The sequence below is a fragment of the Anser anser genome, assembly GCF_964211835.1.
Source record: "Anser anser genome assembly, chromosome: 7".
Taxonomy (NCBI): domain Eukaryota; kingdom Metazoa; phylum Chordata; class Aves; order Anseriformes; family Anatidae; genus Anser; species Anser anser.
The window spans coordinates 36,570,787-36,593,820 of NC_139727.1; the positions used below are offsets into that span (position 1 = coordinate 36,570,787).

The following is a 23,034-nucleotide window of genomic DNA, read 5'->3' on the forward strand; positions in this document are numbered from 1 at the left end:
ACCAAAAAACCTGCAAAAGGAATGGAAGTGCATGAAAACTGTGTCCATCTTCAGAAAATCTGATGTCTTGTAGAGTTCATCAGGCTCGAGGTGCGACACGTGCAGCCTGGCAGCAGGAATGGCAGGGCAGGGTCTGAAACACCCCAACACCACGAGCTATTAGGGAGCCCACAGCGAAGGTTTGAGAGATGCAGCAGAGCTGAGAACCGCTTGGAAGTGGAAATGTTAAACAGAGATCTGTTTACAGAAGGCCTCATCCTCGTATTAACATCTGTTTGGATGACCTGTTCATCTTCGGAAAAAAATTAGTAAAGTTTCCCCCAGACAGCAAACTAATAAAGAGCAAAATGTTAGTTACTCTGTCTGATGTGGAGTTTTAAGAAAAAATGCTACAGGCAGGTGTTAACCTTGAAGCTCTCTCAAAAAAAAAAAAAAAGATACTTTAAAGACACCACAGACATCCCAATGTGGGGATTTTGTGAAGGAAAAATGAATTTACAGTGATGAAAAAAGTCATCTGTATGCATGAAGTGCTCGGCCTCTTTTCCATAACGAATTGATTAGGGGGCATGTATTTGGGACTCAACCTAGTTATCTAGGAAAATCCAGGCAACGGCTGCCAGCCACCAGACAAACAACCGAGAGGGACCGAGCCCCGGTCCTCTGCCTGTGCTCCAGAGATCTGCAGCACCTTGCTCTTATTCCTGAAGCGAAACCAGCTCGGTTACATGCTGTATTCACAATCCAGGCTTTAATGCAGACGTGGCTTTATGGATGCTCCTAGCTACCCAACTTCTTCCACAGCTTGGGGAAAACATGCGGATTCATTGTTATTTTACATACACTACAACGCCACAGATGAATTGCATCATCTACCAGTGCCATTTTACCACTGCCATACTCTACCTCGTCTGTAGTTTTTATTGATTACCTGTATTATTTGATATATCAGGACTTAGCATTCAGCAGCCTGGCAGGGCTCTGTGCCCCTCCAGGCTGTCCTCTCATGGAAGATCCTGCTCATTGTGCTGCTCCATCAGCCTTAATGGCATCGATATTGCTTTTTTTTTTTTTTTTTGCTTACAAAACCCTAAGACTAGGCTGTGGTTGCTGGTAGGTCCCTGGCTTCCAGACCAGCCTCTCAAAGCCATGAACTCTGCGCTAGCGTCAGGCTTACACATACACCCCCACTGTGTTTACCAAGGTAAAGTAAACTGCACGCATTCTTTATTTACCAGAAAAATATCCCCATTTCAGTGGCACGGACCCAAAGTAGGATCTCTGAAACCACTTCCTGCTGCTGCTGGAAAACGGCAGAGCCAGGATGTCTCCAGCCACATCGGTCTTGGCTGAACTTGTAGCTGCTGTGTGGGACTTGGAGCATCCTCAGCCTTTCTGAGGCACCTTGTTGGAGGGAGCTTGGGCAGGGCTCCGCAGAGCCAGCAGTAAAGGAGGGACGTACACAGGCATACACAAAAGATTCACTGAATTGAATTATTTCTGTAAGAAATATATGGACAACACCTGGGCTATCTGCCTTGCACAGGAATGTGATAAATGCCAATTATGATATGGATTCCATAGCATTTCTGTCCCAGCACAACTCAAAAGCCATACCAAGTTACTGCCAGGGAGCTTTGGTTCTGTTAATCACCTTGCAGAGGGTTTGGAGGGTGTGTTAGACTTCTTTCCTGTTTATCCCCCTTTTTTCTCCTGTGCATTTTGGTGGGTAGGGAATAAAGAAACAAGGAGCATGTCAAAAGTGCAAATGCCCCAGGAGGGAGCTGCTTCTGTTCCTCTGCCCCCGCAGCCACCTGCCAGGTCCTCCTGGCTGAGTTAAAGGAGCACTGAAATATCTGCCCCCTTTTCTAGGGTCTGCTGTTTTTCACAGCTGTGGGAAAAGATGCCTCCTTGGTTGACTTCCTGGGATGTTAGCAAGAGAGAAAGTTCATATTTGTAGGATATGTGACATTGGTCTGCCCCCATTTTAGGCAGACTCCATTTTAAGCAGACCCCAATAGCCAGCCCGTGGCTTCTCAGCAACCCCAGTGAAATTCCACTTCCCACTAGAGTTTGGAGCGAGACCTGGAAATGCACCATCCTTGGTGTGAAGATCTCTCAGATCAAATGAGAAGGCAGGTGGGAGATCTTTTAAGGAGCACCATGCTTCAAGCTGATGCACTCAGAATCACCAGCAATGGTGGCAGATCATCAGCCACATGAGTCAGGCATCTCCAGGGAATCCAAGAGGGAGAAATACCCTTTGGCTATTTCTTTCACATATTTAAGCATGAATAATGCTACTTGGAAGACAGAGAATGCTGTTATATGTAACTATCAAGACAAGCTGGACAAATACCATTATCCATAATTTAAAAACAAAAGCTGGAGCCCCAGCTTAGCCAAATGTTTATTATACATTGTTATTGAAAATGTGTAAGCCCCATTGACCCTAATAAAACTGAAATATATGCCCACATTATTTGTTCATTGGGGATCATTTCAGGGATGTAAAGTACTTCCAGTGTTCAAGGAACTGAACTGAAGTCACTGTTCCTGCTCTCTCTCCTGTTCTCATTACTTACTCATTAGGCAACTTCTTCACTTTTTCCTCCATCATCTGTTAATGGCTCTCAGCTACAGCTGTAAACAAGATTCCCCTCCCATATGAGGGTACATCATGCTTAATGTGGGCAGCATAAACAGAACCAGTTGTGTAAAACAAATAGGGATTTTGTTAGTACTTTTTCCATATCTAAGAAAACCTACACTTTTTTTTTTAAATACTCAAAAAGTAGAAAAATTGAGCATGTGTGGCCAAAAGTAATTATATGCCTTCTAAGTTTATTAAAAGTTAGTGTTGTTGCTCGTGAACATACTGAATGAATTTTACTAGTTTCCCATAGCGGAGCCTGGGCTGGCATTGCTTTAGAGAGTTTACTGCAGAAATGTCAAGCATGCACTCATCCCCCCGACTGCAATTTAAATCAGACAAACTAGACGAGACATCTAATAACAAGCTTTGTTCACTCTAGAATGGCAGCTATGGAAATATGCCTAGTTTTGTGTGTTATTACATGCACAATCCGAGAAGGACACTGAAAAAAGCAGCAAGTGCTGTTCTTCCTTTGTTTGTTTGTGTTTTTCTGTTCTGTTTTATTTTTAAATGACCAGTTTCATGCTACTTATTTGACCAGGAAAACAAACAAACACAACACATCAGACTCTCAGTAAAAATGTCTTCATAATTCAGTTTTTCCTCTCATAAACTACAGTTTGTATAACTAGACTTTTCCTACTAATAGAAGCTGGGGACATGTATGGAAAATAGAGTTACCAAAATTTGAAAGTAAATTGCAGCTAATTGTTTTGGATTAATTTATGAAGGCAATATGACATGGTCTATATGCAGTCCCAGTGCCAAAATAAAGAACAAGCACAATTTATAGTTGGTTTCTTATGTAAAAAGTAGTATTTAAACTTTTTTTTTCCCAGTTGTGTTTAAAAGATGGTCTGAAGACACAGGGACACTTTGTAAGGTCTGCTGCTGCTCTTTCTTCAGGGTGGTTTGCTATTCCCCCGTTTGGAGACCAAAAGCCCCTTTTCTGACATCTGACAGCCTGACACTTTCCACAGAGAAGATGGGAAAGAGGCACACATCCCTCATCCGAGCCCTCTGCTCCTTTGGAAATCAGCTCGCAGTAGTCCTGGCATGGGTGGAGATGCCTCCGTAACCGAGTCCTCAAAATGAGCGATACAGCGCCTTCCATAACTATATACATTAGTCTATTTGTACTCCTGAATTCCTGTGCCTAATTTCTAAATATTTACCCTAGCAAACATTATCCAGCCTGTGGAGTCCAGCTGCAAACGGCACTGTGCCTCCCTCCGAGTAGCTGGGCCGAAGGCTTTTCCAAAGGCCCCTGGGCGTCCAAAGCACTAGGCCTGCTTTCCTCCAGAAGAGCTCCTTATCACAGTAACGCGTACAAAGGTCACAGCAACAACTCGCAGGCTCTCTTAGCGAAAGGAATAAATGTGCAAACAAAGCCATTAGCAGTTTCCAAAATAAACTCCTATTCTCAGTGGCCAGGACTGCAGCGTGCCACATAGGCGCCGCGCAGAAATGCCTGCTCGCATGTCAGCCGAGCAGCTGCACGGAGCTGCGAGCCAAAGGAGCGCTCATCTCACCACAGAAATGCCACCTTAATTAATTATTTTGATACCGGTAAGCTTAAAAGCATTAAAGATAAGCACAGGGAGATCAAGAGAAGGGTTTTCACCTGCCAGCCCACTTCTTTATTGCTCTCTCTGATTAATACTCACATCACACAGGTGTCGCTGAGAGAAAAGCTCTCCTGGAGGAACATATTTCTGAAAGGATGTGCACGCAAATTACCAGGGAACCATCTGTGCCACAAAAATTTCAGCAGAGGTGCAGCAGCCAGAAAGAAATCATGGGCGGTGAAAGCAAACATTCTGATTTAAGATAGGGCAAAAACGTTTGAGTCAGCGCTAATGAAGATTTTCCCCAATTGTTCTTTTCCATATGGAGGTGGTGGGGACATCTCACCCCTCTTGTGCTTGGCAGGGACAGGCCACCCTCACCAGCCCAGCTCCTGCCCACTTGTTGTCCCCGTGGCTGTCTCCTTTTTCTGCCGTCTCTCCCCTTAGCACAGGGAGTTTGTTTTCCTGCTGCTATGGTTTTCCCTCTCCTGCTTCAAACAGCAGCAGACATCTCCTGTGTGGCTCGGGCTCTGTGCTGCTCCGAGTCACCCAAGTGAGACCCGAATCGGGTCCTCAAAACACAGACCCTTTCAAACACAGGCTTGTCCTCATGCTAGAAATCTCCCAAACACCTTGTATCATCAGACCAAAGATGTATTAGCACGCTGCCCTGACTGTCTTTCTTAACTCTCTCTCTCAGTCTCTTACCTTCACGTTACAGCCCGGGGAGCAGGAAGCATGTCTCCTTCTAGCTGGAAATGGCCCTGATGCATTCTGGCAGTACCAGAAACAAATTAACAAATCCTTGTAAAGCCTAACCTGAAACGAGCATTCAAACAGCTGAGAAGGACTTAAATAACTTGTAGTGAATGGTATCAGTGGGGCAAGCAAATTTACTGGGGCTGCAGGTTGTATTTCACTGATATGTTAAGCATCTGATGAGAATTAACACCCAGCTAATTAGCTTTGAAAAGTAATTCCCACCTGCCACCACTTTCACTTACTCACAAAAGGGGAGCAGAGTAGCTGGCAGCTGCTGTGGTCATCAGTCCAGGACCAGCAGATAATTTCTGTTTTATCCTCATCATTACCCAGATGCATGGACCATCCTAGAGCAGCTGTCTGCTCTTCCTCACTCTCCTTGCTCCCCAGCCTCCACATACCAGATACCACACTCTTCAGTCCACACAGGTGACTGCCTCCAAGTATTCTCTCCCCTTAATCCAGGAAAGGTAACCACGTTATCCATCTGGCCTGGGCACCTGCCCTCCTGGGGCATGGCGTGACCTCCAAGGCCCCAGGAGGAACTTCTCTACTGCTGGACTTAGGTCTGCAAACCGACTGCCTCTCCTGGAGCTGAACGTGTCCAGTCCTCTTCAAAAATGTTCCTCTGGCTCTGCTCAGCTCATGCTTTTTACCTCCTGGAGCACTTCCAATGCATCTCTTATTTTTATGCCTCTAAATCTTGATCTCTCCATTCGGAGCTTCCTTTCAGCCTACCCTCACCCCCACACTGAGCTCAGATGTTTCCCCTGGGATATACAAAGCAAACTCCTCTTGTTGTCCCCAAACCTGATTCCTGGCCAACCTCCCTGGTCCACAAGGCCTTGGTCTGTCCCCAGGACACCTCTCCCTGCCCCAGGTCCCCTCCTGTCCCTCACCAGGTGGGTGCTCAGGTGGCGCCTCCAGCCTGTCCTCTGTCCTGCCCTCCTCACCCTCACAGCTCCCCATGCTCTCCGAGAAGCTATGGTTAAACTCTAGGTTAAAGGGTCTAAGCTGGCTAAGTTCAAAAAGTATTAAAAAAAAATATCTTTGAAAGATGTGAAATATAAATGACTAATACAACCAAGCAGAGAGTGTGTAACAAATCTGCAGGCTCTGGTCAGGGGCCCGTGGAGAGCTGTAACACCTGAGAGGTGAAAATGTGCAAAGATCCGTGCCAGGAAGCAAAACTGGAGAGAGTAATCCACGAACATTCAAAGTTCAGTTTATTTCAGGGAGAGGTGAGGAGAATAAATGAAAACCATTGTTGGAGCCTTGCATGAAACGGTTTGCAGATTTTATTTATTTAACTTTAGTGGGTCCTTGGACTTCTTTTTCCACAAGGCATGTGTCTTTTCATTAAAAAAGGTGGCAAGGCACGGCTTTAAAGAATATTCTTCAATACTCAAGTAATTTTACCTGCATGGCAAGGAGCAGTCAGGCTTTCTTCAAGCCTGCAGAAAGAAACAAAGAACGAGCTCACACCTGTGCCCCATGCCAAAGTAAGTAAATAAATGCTCTGTGAGTTATGGGACATTCATCCTCTCAGCTGCGTTTGCTTGTTTGCTTGCCTAGCTCTTTTTCTTCATGGCAATGGGCCATTTAAAAAATCCTTTATCTGCCACTGTTTACATTAAGATTTCTGTTTTACAAAGAATGTCACCGAGAGTACAAACCAACCTCTTCAAGCCCAGCTGCCCGACGCTGGGTTTCTCTGTGCATACCCTCGCTCCTAGGCAGAGTGATCCAATTTCTCGGCGTACTGAACCCCATCAGAGCATTTTTTCTCAGGTGTTGCCATTACCTTTCCTCCACAGCAAGTGCCCCGGGCCAGCCACCCACTTTTTGATGTGTTCAAAGGCTGCCCAAGCTGCTCGAAGCCACCCAGGGAATTTCTGGCTGTATCGATCCCGCTGACTCTGCTATGCCAGGAATCCCACGGTCGTGTTGCTGCCTGATAACCAGGAACACAACCAGATGAAAGGAGACGAGGAGCGACTCAGGGGACGGGGAAAGAGGCAGAAAATACCAGAAAATAACCTCACCAGCATCCTACGCTAACTCAGCTGACTAAAAGCACTTTCTGTCTGCATTCTTCACCCTGCATCAACTGACAGGGCCAATAACGTTATCATGTGCCAGCCTGCACAAGCCCAGCTCTGCTCATCTCTCCTCATTCATCCTTTTTCCCGCTGAATCGCCCCGTTGTTGTTTCAGGTACCCTCGCAAGCCCTGGTACAAACCCATTCCTCCTCCTCAGAGCCCCCATTGTCCCCGTGGCTGTTTACTGCGGGCGCCCTCGCGCCGCGCAGCACCAGGCCGTCTGGTGACTGGCAGCACTGAGCATGGCAGAGACGCCTGCCCTCCTCAGCAGGGCCCTGAAACAAACAGCCCGTCAGTATCTCTTTGTGCACAAGCATCTCGAATGAGAACGGGGCGGATAAATGAGTTTTCTGCAGCAGGGGCTTCTCTCTGCTTCCCGTTCCCTCGCAGTGTTGTAGGCCCGGAGAGGAAAGAGCGCGGCCCCGGAGCCAGGCCCTCAGCTGACTGCAGCCTGCAGGATCCAAGGCAGGACGCACGCGGTGACGCCACGGCGCCGTATAAGCGACCGACGGCCCCGGCACAGCTCTGTGTTCTGTTTGCAATATATGTTCTCATGCCACGTTGTGTAACTCAGTGATCCCCGGCCAAAACCCTAATTCAAAACAACTAGTGGGTGGGAGGTTTTCAAAGCACAAGAGCCTCATGGAAAGAGCTGTCAAGCACTCAGCACTGGCCTCACTCCTTTGTGAACCAGGGTTTCACCAGCAGCTTCTGTGACAAGGGACCAGGCCAGGACCAAGCTCTTAGCAAAGGGCAGACCCATTTTCCAGCTCGATAGAAAGCCTCTGCATGGTACCTACCGTCCTCTGGTCAGAGGAGGAGGCGAAGGAGCATGGAGAGTCATTGTTCGTGCAGATATCAAGGAGTAGAAGAAAGTAAGAGTGGATGAATAAAGCTACTGTGCGTTTATTTTTAGTTGCATGAGACAGCCTTACACAGTCATATCCCTGAAGTGCACGCAAACAAAACTTATCCCAGCAGAGCAGGAGAGATACAACACTGGGCAGAAAAGGAGGGAACCAAGAGATGAAAACGTGAAAGAACTGGGTCACTCCATCCGTAAGACAAAGCCTTACCTTAAATTAACTGCACTTGGACTGTAGTGTTGAGTGATGACAGTTTGTAATTGTTTTACTCCTAATGGGTGGCAGAATTGGATGAGTGCTCTGAACTGCCTGTTTCCTGCGGTACCGGCAGCGGATGCACGGTGCCGGCTGCCTTCACACCAGTTGCCCTCGCAGCTCCGACCAGCTTTCTGGTGGCTTTCTCAGCAGCGTGGTTCATCTGAGTCACCGCGTTTACCAGCAAGTGATGAATCCAGCCTTCATTCATTCACTTAGTTCCTTTTTTAAATCATTTCTATTCCTGTCCTTCTCAACATCCTGTGGCAATGAGTCCCACAGTGGGTTTTGTGGGGGGCAGAAATTCGTTTACTTATCTTACCTGCTGCTTGACCTTGTCACTACCTACGCCCAGTTTGGTTTATCATAAGAAGAAGTCAACTCTGCTCTTGTGGCTGTTGTGCAGACTGGATCAGGTTTCCCTCCCTCACCAGATCAGGGGGAGAATTGTTCAGCAAGCAGCCTTGGAGAGAGCGTATTTCCTCAAAGCGCAGGCAGCAAGGAAGGAGGCAAAAAAGAGACATTAGGCCTAACGCGACGGAAAGAGCAAGGCTGGGGGAATCGAAAAGGTGTGAGGCACGGCTTGGGGTTGAGTGATTGATGTGAGGTCTTACAGCAAAGACCAGAATGCGATGAGTTTCATTTTCATAAAAAACACTGCCGTCATTATGTGGTGGCCAGGAGGGTGTACGGCACTAAATATTGCTGATGTTTAAGAGCCTCTTTTTAAGAGCTCACATCTTAAAATATCATGTGTGGGCACCAGCAAAGCAGTTATTTGTGGTGAGTGGTTACCAACGGACAGAGAGCCCGGCTGCCATAAACATCGCAACTTTATTTTCTGCCTTTGTACTGCCATTCCCCAAACGTGCCAAATAAAACACATTCTTCCAAACAGACCCACTATTATTTTATGGCCTCGCCATGCTGGGTTAGAAATTGCAGTGTCATGAAAACATCCCTTAAATAAATAATAAAACCCGATATTCCTAGGACAGTGTCTTTCATCTGGAAGGAGCCTGCACAGCCTCAGAAAGTCTCTCTGCGCCCTCCGCTCCCTCCAGCGCCTCGCACACCACTGGGACAGGTAAAGGCGCTCAGCAACGCCGCTCTGTATTGAGGGCCAGCAAATGTGGAGTCAATACTGCACTGGAAATGCAAGCAGAAAAAGAAATCCAATTATCCCTGCTGGGAAGCTGGCCAAGAGGCTGGGACAAACATCCCTCTGTGGGAACTGCGGTGGGCTGCAAGGGAGCAGGGTCCTACCGCGACATTGCCCCCAGCACTTGATGGCTCCTAGCAAAGTGCTCAACGTTGGGGTTATCGTTATGAACGCCCAAGTCCCAGGGGGTTGTGAGTGGCCTCCACCCAGCCACTGCCTCCGTGGTACCTGGTGTTGTCCGAGCCTTGGTGCTCCATGTGGCCTGAACGTGACAAAAAGCACAAATTAATCAATCTCCAGGAATGGAGTTACAAATTCCGCTTGATTCCCATGTTGTTTGCTCATCTGCAAAAAAAGACCTTTTCCTGAAAACGTACTGGCAGCCCGTGGAAATACACGATACGCCTCCTGCATTGTTCTTTGCATACCTCCGTGGGTGTGTTTTGTACACACAGGTGAAATTACATATTCCTGCCCGATTGATTTTACAATCTAAGTTGCAACAAAGCAAAGTGACTTTTGCAGCAAATCTAAATTGCAGCAAAGCAAATGAAGGGTGGAAAAAATAATATGAATCTCAAGGCATACAGAGTAGCGTCTGCTCATGACAAAAATACATGTGCTACAAGTTCCAGAGTGAAAGGCAGAAGGGAGAGGAAAATCAGAATCTTTCCAAAAAGAAAGCATGATAAGAGATTTACAAAGCTTTTCCAGGGGAGGAAAAAGGCTTTGCTGGACATGGCTTCAAATGAGTCAGCAAACAGATAAAACAAATTCAATGCCCAGTTCTAAAAATTCTAAAGTGTGCAGCCTGGACACAGCATTAATCGTGATCCAGACCGAGAAACATGGCCGAGACCGCCGCCTCAGAAGAAAATGCAGCTCCCCTCCAGTGGCTTCAGTGTAGCCAGCACCCCCCTGGGCTCAGCCACCTTCCCCGGAGCAGTCTGCAGCACCACGGGTGCGGGGCAGCTGAGCACCATGATCACAGCCAGCAGCATCCATCCTGGCTGGAGATCAGCCGCAGCTCACTGAGACCACGGTCCTGCTAGGGAGATGAGCAGACACCCAAACCTGATGAAGCATCCGCTGTTTCCGTGCAGAGACGCTTATTTTTCTTAAAAATTAATGCAATACTCATAAGAATCACCTACTTCACGGTCAATCCAATCATTTTGCTCCATTCAACTTCACGATATGAATGAAGTTAGTCAAACGTGACCCCACCCAGCAGTAAACACAAATTTCATCGATTACTTCAATCAAATAGCCCTTCCCCTTCATACGTCTTGCGTACGCTTAGGCAAGAAATTAAAAAGCATGTTTCTTTTTTTTTTCATTTTGCTCTCAATACTTTTTCTTTCAGGCGTGCAGTGATATTTCAGGTGAGGATGCAAACCAAAGGACCAGTTTCCCATCACTGTCAGAGAACAGAGGCTGCAGGGATTTTTTACCGATTGTGTTCAGCAGAGACAAGAAGAAAAGCAGGGCAGCGCCATAAACCCTTCCGTGTCCCCCTCCAAGTTCTGCTGCAGCAAAAAGGCCAAGTTTCGGCTGGGCTGAGCAGAGCAGCAGCCCCTGGCAGCAATGCAGAGGCTCTGGCTGCCTGCAGGCACAGCCCCAAGCCATGGATGTGGCATCTGCTGCACTTGAAAGGTTTCTGAAGCTTGGAGTTGGAAAAAGAAAGAAAATACATACTTTTTAAAGAACTCCCCTCTAAACTAAGTCTCATTTTAGGAAGTGTGTGGGTTTGGGGTTTTGTTTTTAATCATTAAACAAACAATTCTGTAGGGAGTAGCATGTCAGAGGGCTCTTTTTAGGAAAGCGGCCTGGGATAAGAGTGGGAAAGCTGCAGGGAGCACGTACAGGCACAGAGCGAGTGACCTGGAGATACAGGCTAGGGGAATCTGCTTACCCAGCTTGTGTGCAGAGGACCCAGTACCTTTTAATCCTCTGTTCGTAATTAGCAGTGGAGGAAAAAAAAAGAAAAAAAAAAAAGTAAAGGCATTTAGACATTTAATTACCTAACTGTTCCTCTGGATTAGGCAGGCAATGCGCACCGTGACGTCCTTAGTGCTCCGGCAGATGGGAGCTGCAAATCCACGCTCCCATCTGATTACGGGTTCAAATCTGTGGGTGCAGAATTCAAGGCTGGATTCCAACCAATTTTTAAAAGCTGCCTTTCAAGTGGGGAAAGAAGGGCCGCCGCCCGTTCCCCAGCTGCCCCTGATTTATCTGGGCTGTAAGCTTGCCCAGCGTCATTGGCAGGTAAAGAGGACCTCAAGCCTGCTATTTGGGGCTAGAGAGGGAGTTAAGGGTACTTTTCCACGTAAAGCTCGTTGGGGAAAGGAATGCCTTGAATTTTGATGATATTGGCCTGGTTCTCAGCTCCTCGGTGGTACGGCAGAGCAGCGCTACTGCATTCCACTTGCAACGCTGAGGAGCAAGTACGAGCCACAAGTGAGCAGTAAAGGCAAGCGATTAAACAGCAGGGCTGCATTCCTCGTCCCTCCAGCAGAAGGATGGAGAGTGATGCAGCAAATAACAGGAGGATTGCAGCAGTCCTAGGCAGAAGCTGAAATGTTTAAAAAATCTCTTTTCGTTTCTCATTTGGCAGTCCCCCACAAAAGCTGTTTGCGTCACACTAGATGACCTCTGCAGGACCGTCACCATAGCGGATATTTTCAGTGGTGTACCTCTTCCAAAGCCGGACCGTGACAATACCCAACAAATCACTCAACATTTCAGCCACACGTCCTAATCCTCATTTTGAGCTCCGCGCTGTTAGGAGCAGAAAGTGGGGCCGGTTTTGCACAACATTCTGGGAAAGCTGGGCAGAGCTGAGAGCTGGCACAGGAGACAGCTTCTGGGCAGAAAGCTGCAAGGAGCTTCGCTCAGGGGTGTGCAGAGCTCAGTCTTTCCGTTCAGAGCTCCAGGCCTGAACGCAAGTCTTGAATGTTGTCTTGCCATGCACTGAGCCACATGTTTGTTATCCTGGGGGGAAACAGCAACAGAGGCACTGGGATGATAAAAGCGCCTCCAACCCAGCCGTGTAGACACTGTCTCATCCGTGTAGATGGAGCCGGAGGAAGGTAGGAGCTCTCTGATCAGCCCTGAGACTGCATTCCAGGTTTTTAAGCATGGGGAAGACCCAGAGGGAAAGTCTGTCCCAGCGCCACATAATTTCCTCATGACTCTCAGCTGCTCCACTCCCGCTCTTCCCCGCTGGCACTCACCCTAGACAAACGCCGTCAGCTCACCTGCCTCGTTCACCACTGCTGGCACGCCAGGGAGACACGAGCAGAAAGCCAAACAGATAGGATTATTTGTGACGCCAGAAGGAGAGACATGTCTCTCATCCCTCTTCCAGCAGCCAGCCGTTCCGATACAGATGATTGCTCCCATTGGCAATCTTCCGATGAAGGCCTTGCTGTTGTGGCCATACACAGCACTGCAGAAAACCCTGCTTTGTCCCCGCAACCTGGCTCCGCTCCGTGGGAGTCTGGCTTTTGCCCTGTTTACTGCCCCCAGCAGGAGATGAGCACATGGCAGAAGTCCTGCAGCCGAGCTGGGGACACCGTGCTTCATAAGGTCCATCCCGGTTGGTAACATCCACCTCTTCCCTGAGGACTGGCAGCTGTCTGAGATGCTGCTGAGGACCCCAAGGTAGCAGCTGGCTGCACAAATCAGCAACAGAACAACAAAAATGAACCCACAAAAGCCAACACAGGCACTTCGCTGGGGATCCAAGGAGGACTTTCCCAGGACATAGATTTTTCCCATTTCTCTTTCTCCTGTTAGCGTTACCACTTCAGGCAGAGGGGATGGTCTTTTAGGAGCTAGCTCTTTTAAAAGTTTGTCCCTGTTTTTCAGTCCTCAGTAGCTTTGGACAGTCCTTGGAAAGCTTCACCCCGATATCCTGTATTTCGTTAACATTATTCTCTTACTCCAATCCTCCTTCAGCGTTCCAGGCAGACACCTCTCGGGGTGCCAGCAGCAGGCTGGGAGTGCTTCGGCAGGGCTGCAGGGAGAAGGCGATGACAGAGGCTGCAGTGACAGGACCATGTCTGGGCAGGAGGGGAACCAGGAAGAGGAGCAGCCCCTCTGCGTCATCCCTTCCATGAGGCTGGACTGATTGATCCCCAAATCAGGCTCCAAGATGTTGTTGCAGCCCAACACACCTCTCCTCCTGTTGTACGACGCACGCCAGCTCTCTGCCCATCCTGGCAGGCTCTGCACCCTTCTCACCTGGACTCACCACCCTTGCTCACAGCCCAGAGACCCCAAAAAACAGCACGTGTCCTGGTGTCCTCATTTGGGTGGCGTGGAACTGGGCTTGTGAGCGTGGCTGCTGATTTCACTGGCCATATCCTTGGTAGCAATTATGGCTCTGGTCGCATCGCTAATTTCAAATCCTCCTTTGATGTACACTGGAGCGGGATGTTTCTCCCTTCTCCCCATTTTCTGATTACTCAAGTTGAACTGAAGAGCCAAGCTTCAAAATTAGTCCCAGTTTCCAAATTACCTTTCAGGCTTGCTGTCCCTACCATTAGCATTTCACGTTATTCCCATAGATACCGTACCAGGCAAACATACGCAGCTCTTGCCCTGAAGAAATCATGGTACAGACCTGAGGTGTGACAACGAGCAAGCCCTAACAGAGCGGGGATTGGAAGGAATGAGGTCATGAGCATCAGGCATGTGCACTGCGCGGTGGATTTCTACGGAGAGATTAAATTATTTTTGTTTATTTAATTATTAAACTCAGAAGAATTTCTAGCAACCCTCACGGGACCAGGAACCACAGGTTTGGTTCAGGTCTATTCCTAGCGTCTAAATTAAAAATGAAAAACAGCTGGTGGGTTATTCTGTGGCTGCAACAGAAGCCGACAGCCTGTCCTGTCCCCACGCACGGCAGAGAGCGCATGGTGGGAAGGGAATGGCACAGACCGCGGGCTTCGTTCCTACCTGTGTGCCGCAGGGGCTGAGCCGGTGTCTGCACATAACTGAGGCAGCCAGGCTCACGTGCTCTGGCCAGGACTCCCCATCAGCCGCCCTGCTTTTGAAGGTTACTCACAAAGAAAGAGGAAGAAGATTAAGGGGTACTGTTAGTGTGCATCTCTGAGCTTCACCAAGGTTAAAAACCCAACATTAAAGAAAAAAGGCAGAACCTGCATTGTCTGTAGAAGAGGCAAGGTGAAGTTTAAGAAACCAGTATGTTATCAAATCCCGTTTTGTTGTAACTACGTTATCAACAGAACCAAAGAAAATGCTGGTGATAAAAGAAATTATCTGAATGCAGAAATATTTTTTTTATGTAGCAAGAAATAAATCAGGTTACCACACAGGGAAGGAGCGGCATTGGACGGTGCTTTTGAGAGGAAACGGATGCAAGGTGAATATGCACCTGCAATGACGGACGAGGGAAGGCTGATCTACAGGGTTGCCACACAGTTAGCAGTCATTTAGGAAACCTTTAGAAACCTCACCCCACCTGGCAGCAGCATTCTCTGGGCCAAGCAGAAGTGGCTGGATTGCCACTCCAGGATGATCTCCATTGTGACTTATGTGGCAGAAACCCTTGTAACAAGGAAAGGGATTATGATGTTGAAATCTGGTCTCAGGGGACCAAATTTCAAAATTCAAAATTCCCCTCAAAACAATGCATGAGCCATTTAACTCTGCTTCTCAGGTCTTTCTAAAGTGGGAGCATCATTTCTCCCTCCCGTATGGATTATGCAACAGAAGGAACATCACTGACTGGCAGATGCGGCACAAACGGAGATAGCAGTTACTGCAGGGAAGTGCTTTAAGCTGTGAAGTACAATGACTAGAAGCTGAAGTCCTTTAAAGCTTTACAGAAACTTTCCTCATTCAGTCATGGCTGGCCCGCCATGCGAGGCAGGTGGAGCACGCTGCCCTTGGGGGTTACTCTGCTGCTGGATGTTGATGCACGATGCATCGACTTGAATGTTCCCAGATGTTTTTTTCTTAGCAGATAAAGGATGAAATAAACTGAAGACTTGGGCAGATTTCATGAAGTATTTTCTAGAGCTGTCTATAGGGGAACATAGGACAATGTCTCCCCTGTTGCCTTCACCAGGGTGATGCCTGGTACACAGAGGTTTTAATTCTCTCGACAGAAAGACGCTGCACAGTAACTGAAGCTGCACATCCCTCTTCTCTGCAGTGTGGAGTGAAAAGACATTTCTTGCAGTTAGGGAATCATGAACTTCAGCAGGCACTCCCTTCACTCCCAGCCCATTGAATACCTGCCAGAAAAGAAACCCACCGTGTCTGTAACAGCATGCATCTTTTGTTTGCCGTGATGTTTTTGAGGGGGAACATTAAACTTGCCTGAACAAAACAAAAATTAACATCTGAAGTGTCTCAGTTTTAAAATAGCAGGTAACATGTTTGGCAGAGGACAAATCCATGACAAAGAATTCAATAAAAGAGGGAGATGGGATAGCTCATGGGACCGGTACCTTAAACTTCCAACAGGGGTATGAAATGGTGCATACAAATGGTAAATGGAAGAGTGTTGCTAAATATTAATAACAACAGCATCATGCCACCAGCCTCCTATTTACATATATATTAAAATGACCGTGACTTTCCTGATTGTGTTTTCTCTCTGGAAACATCCTGGGAATCAATATGGAAGACTCATAGAAATCAAGGATTACATGAAAATATTGGAGAGCATTTTTTAAACCAGGAACTTGTGATTTGTGATCTTTCACATTTTCTCGGGAATTCTTCTTCCAAGAGTTGTCCTCGTGACCAGTGCTGGGCATTCACACAAACGCGTGCACTGCAGCCACAGAGATGCCAAGGCGACGGCTCGTGTGCTGGCAGATGGTCTCACGCTGGGCAGTGTTTCTCACCTCCTCCCAGAAAATGGCAGTGGGCCAGAATCTGTGGTGCTCTGAAGTATGTAATTATCAGGGGTGATGTGTAGGCCCAGCGCTTGGGAACACTTCGTCTTGCTATTTGCAGGTTAATTTGTGTGGACAGTATTGTGACACAAACACATATGCTTCCAGTGACACCTATTATATTTAATAAAAGCAGAAGTTGCCTTGGCATGCCAAAAAATCCGGTATTTTTTCCCCACAATGTACTCTTGCAGTTCTTAACAAACTCATGACCAATGGATACCATGCCCGGCAAATGGGAATTTAATTTCCAGATTTCTGTTTTATAATTTCTTTGGACAGCTACCTTGGCCTTTTTAGCCACAGATTTTCTGGGATATCCCAAGAAGTAACCAGGTCAGGCTCTTCCATCCAGAAGATGAGCAATTCCTCATTAAGTACTACGCAATGGAAGTACTTTTACCAGCCACCCATTTGGCAAATACTTACTGCTTTCAAATGTCAGATAAATTGGCATCGAGCTTGTGTATTTAGGAGCCTTGAAAGTGCCAGGGAACTTAGGACGTGCAATAAATGTTGATGAAGACCTATGGGCCAAGTTCACCTTGCTAGAAATCGAGAGATTAACTTGATGGATCCATTTGGCTCCAGGTGCCTACAGCCATCGCCACATGCTGAAAAGTGTCAGATCTCACCGGTGCTCACCACGTTGCCCGTGCGGTCAGCCAACAAGAAACTGATCCCCTGTGCCCTGAGCAAACAAGCTCTGAACCTCCAGAGGCCATCACCTCGCTCGCTGGGTGAAGGACAGCTTGAATGGAAGAAGTCACGCTCGAGACTGGCTCCCGACTTGCCAAAGGAAAAGGTGAAAGCTACCTTTTTCACTCACCCCTTTCACTGGTAAAAGAGAAGAACAAATCAAATTGGGCTACAAAAGTATTCCTAAGCCTTGAGAACCATAAGGAAGAGAAGGAACATGTTTTGTCATCTGAAAAATCAAATGAAGTGAACTGCAGAAACCACAAGGTTTGTTTACTACAGGAAGCACTTATGTTTCCAGACTTGAGAGCAGTTTCTCCACAATCCTGATTAAAATTACTCATCAAAACATTGCACAGAATTAACTTCATTTCATATGGTGAACAATTATGCAGTTTGGGTAGAGTGGAAAGTATCCAGAATGTTATTAGTTAGTGTTCAGCAGAGGCATGTGGTAAAATTTCTTCTTTTTTCCTGTCAGAGCTGTATGCCAGTACAGATTTTTACCAAGAAAAGCAAAGGTGAGTGTAGATGAATAGGAGCTGGAAAGACTCAGACTTTAAAACAGCAGTGCAGGAACGAACAGCAGTGAAACGCGGTTTTTCAAAGCAAAGTTTCAAATCTTGCTCTTCTATAAACCAGTTGCAGAACAAAACAACTAGAGGAAATTGGTTGTGTGCTGCATGACACAAATAGCTTTCAAACAGCTTTTTTTTCCAGCAGCTATCTTGGATGTTACAGGGCTAGGGTTCAATCATGCAAATACTCACACCCCTTCTTGACTTGAAGAATTAATAGAGATAGGATTTAAATGAACACATACGCAACACCATAGACATGTGTGATGATCGCACTTGGAAAAAAAAAATCTTTCAATTTTGATTAAGCTGATCAGTGTGTTCTCCTCTATCACCTTTTCTGTGCTTAGGGAAATTACAGGATTAGACTCCTCATGATGCCTTTTAGCATTTCTGTGTTAAAGAAAGCTTGGCAGGCGGCTTACAAAAGAGAGACGTAGGAAATAGATCCACTGCAAACTCAGTCGTGGCTGGGACCTAACTTCTGGTGCAGTTTGTTTTAGTAACACAGCTTGGACTAGTGCAGTACTTAATAAGCAACGCTAATCCACAGTGGATTAACATTTCACCTAAAAGTATAATGTTTATTGTCATAAATCCATCACGAAATTACAGCAATTATAAATTAAAATAATGATCTTCAAGAAAAACTTACTGCAGAAGGAAAAAAAATATATAGTTTTTTCCTTCTGCTCGGGCACACGGCTGGAAAAGCCTCATGCTGACAAAGCATGTTAAAGATCTCACATAGAACTCTTATCATAGCCAGCCCATGTTTGCACAGCCTTTCAGTCAAAAGGGTTTTACTAAAGGATATTTGAACAAGAAAAGAACCCTTGAATCAGGCAGACACCGTGGATGAAAGATAATTTTGACAAAGCTCATACATGCAAGCTTAAAACAAAAGCATGAAACTCCTCCAGATTTATAGCCAACTTTGTTCCTTTCACAGTGCTGGCTTTCACACACTTTGTGAAAAAATGTTGTCATAACAATAAAGCGTGAATAGGCAAATCCATGTATTCCCAGTTGTTGTCCCAAGCAAACAAGAAAAACATTTCACACTTCACAATTAATACAATGTCCCTTTGTCCTGATACATGAAAGAGCTATTTGAAACAAATAAACGAAGGAATAACTAAATTTTTATTAAAGTCTGGATTTTAAAAAAATATTCAATGTATTTTCACATTTTCTTTTTGCAATTGAAACTTTTCCACCAGTTCCAACTACACAATACCAACAGAAAAAGCCCAGAAAAGATATCAAAGGGCAATATATTGTATGCTCAAGTCTCCCCTCATCAACAGAAAATGTATTAAGGTAATTAAAAGCCCTGCTCATAAACCCCGGGGCCTCCTCCCCAGAGTGCTCCAGATGAGTGCTGATGCATTGACTAAAACATTTAAAGAACAGAATCCATCCCAAGGTGTCAATCTATAAGTAGTTATTGATATGTAGCTCTGTTGACTCACTAGTCCCAACAGCCACAGCTTTGGTCTCTTCCTGATGGGCATTCCTGGTGTACCTACCACCCCAACATCACCCTGAGTGCCACCTAGAAAGGTGACTTAGGACTCCATGAGAAGTCATGGCCACAAGGAGACAGACAAGGCCAAGAAGCAGATCACTTTGAGCGAGTTGAGGTTGATGATGGTGGTGGTGGTGGTGGCCAATGCCCTGGAAAGACAGCTCCTTTGTCCCTGAGGCCTGCTGGATAGCAGTTGGATGAAGCTGAAGATCCCAGAGCCCATAAGGAGAGACAGGACTTGACTGGTGTCATAAGTCTTACGGTTTGGACAATACAAGTTGTAGTATTCAGTTAATCAATATACACCGTTCCTTTTTAAATACTTTCACCATAGCTAAGCCAAACATTGGAAGGTGGATTAAAAGAAAAGGATTCTGCATTTTTCTCCTACCCCTCCCCTTCTTTTGTCTTAGCAAAGGTTATAGTTTTCTATACCCAGGCATAACGTAGCTTAACTGAGTCACAGCCGGTATAGCCAGCTCTTTATTATCACCGACTGCGTACTCTTCTCTGAACCGTGTGTCCTTTGCTGATTTTTGCCATTTTAAGTATCCAGATTTTCTTCCTAGGCTCACACAGACTTTTAGAATAAGGATGGTCTCTGAGTACCGAGAAAAAGAGGTCACTCAATTTACTCCTTGTTCTCATTGTCTGCCTCTCTGCCTCACTTTTACTCTTTGCTCTCATGCATTATGCTCTGCAAGCTAGCCAAAACTTGCAATTACAAAACTATACGAGCAGGCAAAATCATTATTGGTAAAAGTTTGGCCTGTCTGTATCAGTTCTAAGTTTTTCATCCATCGTTGTTTGCTCGATGCATCCGTTTTCTTCCTGGCGTATCACTGCTTCTCTCCTGGTTAACGTCACGCCGAGCCCACCAGGAGCCCAGCCTTCCCCCGTGCCCAGGCTCCCCAGGAGCGGCGCGTAGCTCCGGGACACGCTCCATGCACACTTCTCCAGAAGCCAGCAGGAGCTGCAGGGTTGCTAGAGCTTTGGGGGCTGTAGGACTTTGTTGTTATTCACCACACATTTACCCTCCCGATTCCCAACACCATTCCACTTTTGCATGGCATTCAGTTTCCCATAGCTGGCTTAGGAGGCTGACATTTGCACAGGGAAAAGCAGAAACTGGGTCTTGAGCCTAGAGCTTGGGGTCTGAGCCAACGGCCTTTGCGGGAGGGCTTCATTTCTGTAAATTGAGCTGGTGCCTGTGAAAGTGTAGGTGCGTCGAGCTGCTCGAGTTCAGTGCTAGTCTCTCTGTAGCCGTGACAATCTGACACTTTCCGCCCTGAACGTTTTACGTCTGATGGCTTTTCCACTTCTCCCAGCTGAGAGAAAAACAGAAGGGCATTCCCAGTTCTCTCCCCATGCCCCTCACTGCCCCGCTGGTGGGCTAACAGGGCTTCCTCCACCGGGATCGCCACAGCCCCTTGTCCATGCTGAGGCGAGAGGTGAGGACGGGCAGCAGCCGCCGTACCTCGACGTGTTAATTAAGCAAAATGTGGCGATGGCAGAGCAGGCCTCAGGCCTCGCCGCCAGCCGAGCCCTGCCGCGCAGCAGGCCGGGCCTCTCCGGCAGCGGGGCGAGCGCGCTCAATGAAGATGCTGGGAGTTCTTAAGACATCTTTTGAAAGGGATTAAACAGACCCCACATAGGATTAGAAAGATGATGCCTGACACATTTAGTTTCCGTTACCTTTTGTGTACCCGCTCAGTGCACAGACCTGTACCAAACAGTGCATTGTAATGCAGATTTCCTTGAATCGCTCTGGGATTTCACAGCATCCATAAGACCCTCACAGCAGGAAACCCTATTATTAAGCTATCTGCACATATCATGTGGTAAGCTATGCCTAAGGGCCATCTAGAGGATGCTGAGTTACAAGAAAGCGGAGGGGTCAGGGGTTTGTTGTGAGAAAAAGAAGAACTTTAATCTCAGGGTGCCAGTAGCGGGGTGTGGGGAAGTGCCTCCGCATTCCTCAGTTTTCCCCATCCCTCCACCTACCGAAGTGTATTGTGGAGTAAATTAGAGAAATTCCCACACTGCAATGTCTGATCAGAAAAAATGGTTTGTTCCCAGAGGAACCACTTCAACTATAAATGACAAAGAATAGATAAGGCTGAGCAGAGCAACCCAATAAAACGGTACCATTTGGTGAAGATATTTTAATACAGTTCTTTCCTCCAGTGCAGGAAAAAGAAGGCTCCAGTGAAGTTTCCAAGAGAAATGTGTGTTTAATAGCTCTCTTGCACTCTCTTGAAGGAAACCGCTCAAAAATCTGAACCCCCTTTTTAAGAGAGGGGCACAGGAAAGAAAGAATCACGCAAATCATTTATCTCATGCATGCTAAGGAGAAGGAACAATTTCTGCCCTCAACTCATGACCACAGAGTTATTTTGAGGGAGGTCTGCTATTTAAGCCATGCCGTTTTTCTTATTTTTACTGGCACTGAAGAGGCAAAAGGTTGTGTGCGGAAGGGAAAGGCTTTGCTGCCTCTGTGAGAAATGCCAGCACTCAGCTCCACCGGGGAGAGCCGCGACGACCTGCCACGCAGGCTGCCTCCCTGAACCCAGCCAGCAAGCTGACCAAGCTCGGTCTTCTGTGATAAATAAATCAGTAAATGTGACCATTTGAAATCGCCGAAATCCAAGTCCGCCCACCAGCCCTTTCAAATGTTCTTCCCCAAGCCCCCAGTTCAGAGGAAGCACAGACCTCGTGGCAGATGCTCAAGTGCTTTGCTGCTGCACGTGCCAATGCAAACAAGCCAAGGGGAACTTTCAAAGCCCTCCCTAAAAGTTTCACTTAACACAAACAGGTCCTTCTACACACCTAAAATGTCAAAAAAAAGACTCGATCCTATTCTTTCTTGCCCTTGATTCAATTTCAAAATCCAAGACAAGCTGGCAGGCAGCAATGTTAGTTTAGCTGTCATAAACTTAAAAAAAATAAGGAAAAAAAATCAAAAAAGAAATCAGAAGGGCTCATTTTCTCCACTCAAGCTGCAAAGAGATTTTGCCATAGACAAAGCTTTAAATATAAAAGAGTGAATAAATGAATAAAGCATTCTCCACAGGTATTCATTGCCATCAATTGAATTCAATGAGAAGTTCTTTGTTTGCAATATACCCATCAAAACATCTAGGCAAAATCTGACAAGACAAAAAATCACAAATCTTAGTAGGTTTGTAAGGGAGTTTCATTACATCTTCATTGCAATTTATTGATCCAACCCCTTTGGAAAACCTTCATATGGCCATTCTATATGTCTTCATAGAGGAAGATATGGCTACTTGGCTTTGGAGGCTCTTATTCTATTAAAATCTCAAATTAAAATTAACAAAAAGGCACAGTCTACTAGATAAATATAAACCTCTGAAATAAGCTGCATTTTGTGTGATAAGAAGCGAAGCATGCTGCTTCTGATACTTCTTTTGTTCTCCTTAACAGGTTGCTAATGAAAAATATAAAGGTGGAATGTATAGAAGGAAAAGAAACTAATTTCTTCTGAGCCAAAGGGTGAGCAGAGAACAGCAGACAGGTATTACTACATCTATAACTTCATGATCTAGACCGTTACTGGAAGGGGATTTAGCCACTGCAGTTAAGTTATGCTGTCTTACTATACCATAATAAAGTTTATGAAGTTTCCTTGATAATAAACTACCATGCATTCATTTTATAATTGTTAGTAACATAGATCTCATTTGAAGATTTTCCTTTGATGTGTGTTTTTCTTTCCTTTTTTTTTTTTTCTTTCTGGGTGACTGATCTTTATGAATTACCCTCCAGTAACATTGTCCTCAAAATGCGGATTTTGTTTTTTAGACCATAGTACGTTGCAAATTAGCCCAGTGGAATTCACGAGGGGCTTATAGGACGTGTCAGAAAAGAGAGCTATTGTATCACAGATGAT

At 46.2% G+C, this 23,034-nt stretch overlaps 2 long non-coding RNA genes across 2 annotated transcripts; both read right to left on the bottom strand.

Annotated features, from left to right (window-relative positions):
- Positions 1 to 335: 335 nt before the first annotated feature.
- LOC310902365 lies at positions 336 to 5,236 on the bottom strand. The gene is made up of 3 exons (XR_014586684.1): positions 4,933 to 5,236; positions 4,324 to 4,476; positions 336 to 4,016 (listed from the first exon to the last, which is right to left on the bottom strand). It is a non-coding gene; the product is annotated as an uncharacterized lncRNA (long non-coding RNA).
- A 12-nt stretch (positions 5,237 to 5,248) lies between these two features.
- LOC310902363 lies at positions 5,249 to 11,541 on the bottom strand. The gene is made up of 3 exons (XR_014586680.1): positions 11,397 to 11,541; positions 9,477 to 9,634; positions 5,249 to 9,359 (listed from the first exon to the last, which is right to left on the bottom strand). It is a non-coding gene; the product is annotated as an uncharacterized lncRNA (long non-coding RNA).
- Between the last annotated feature and the right edge of the window lie 11,493 nt (positions 11,542 to 23,034).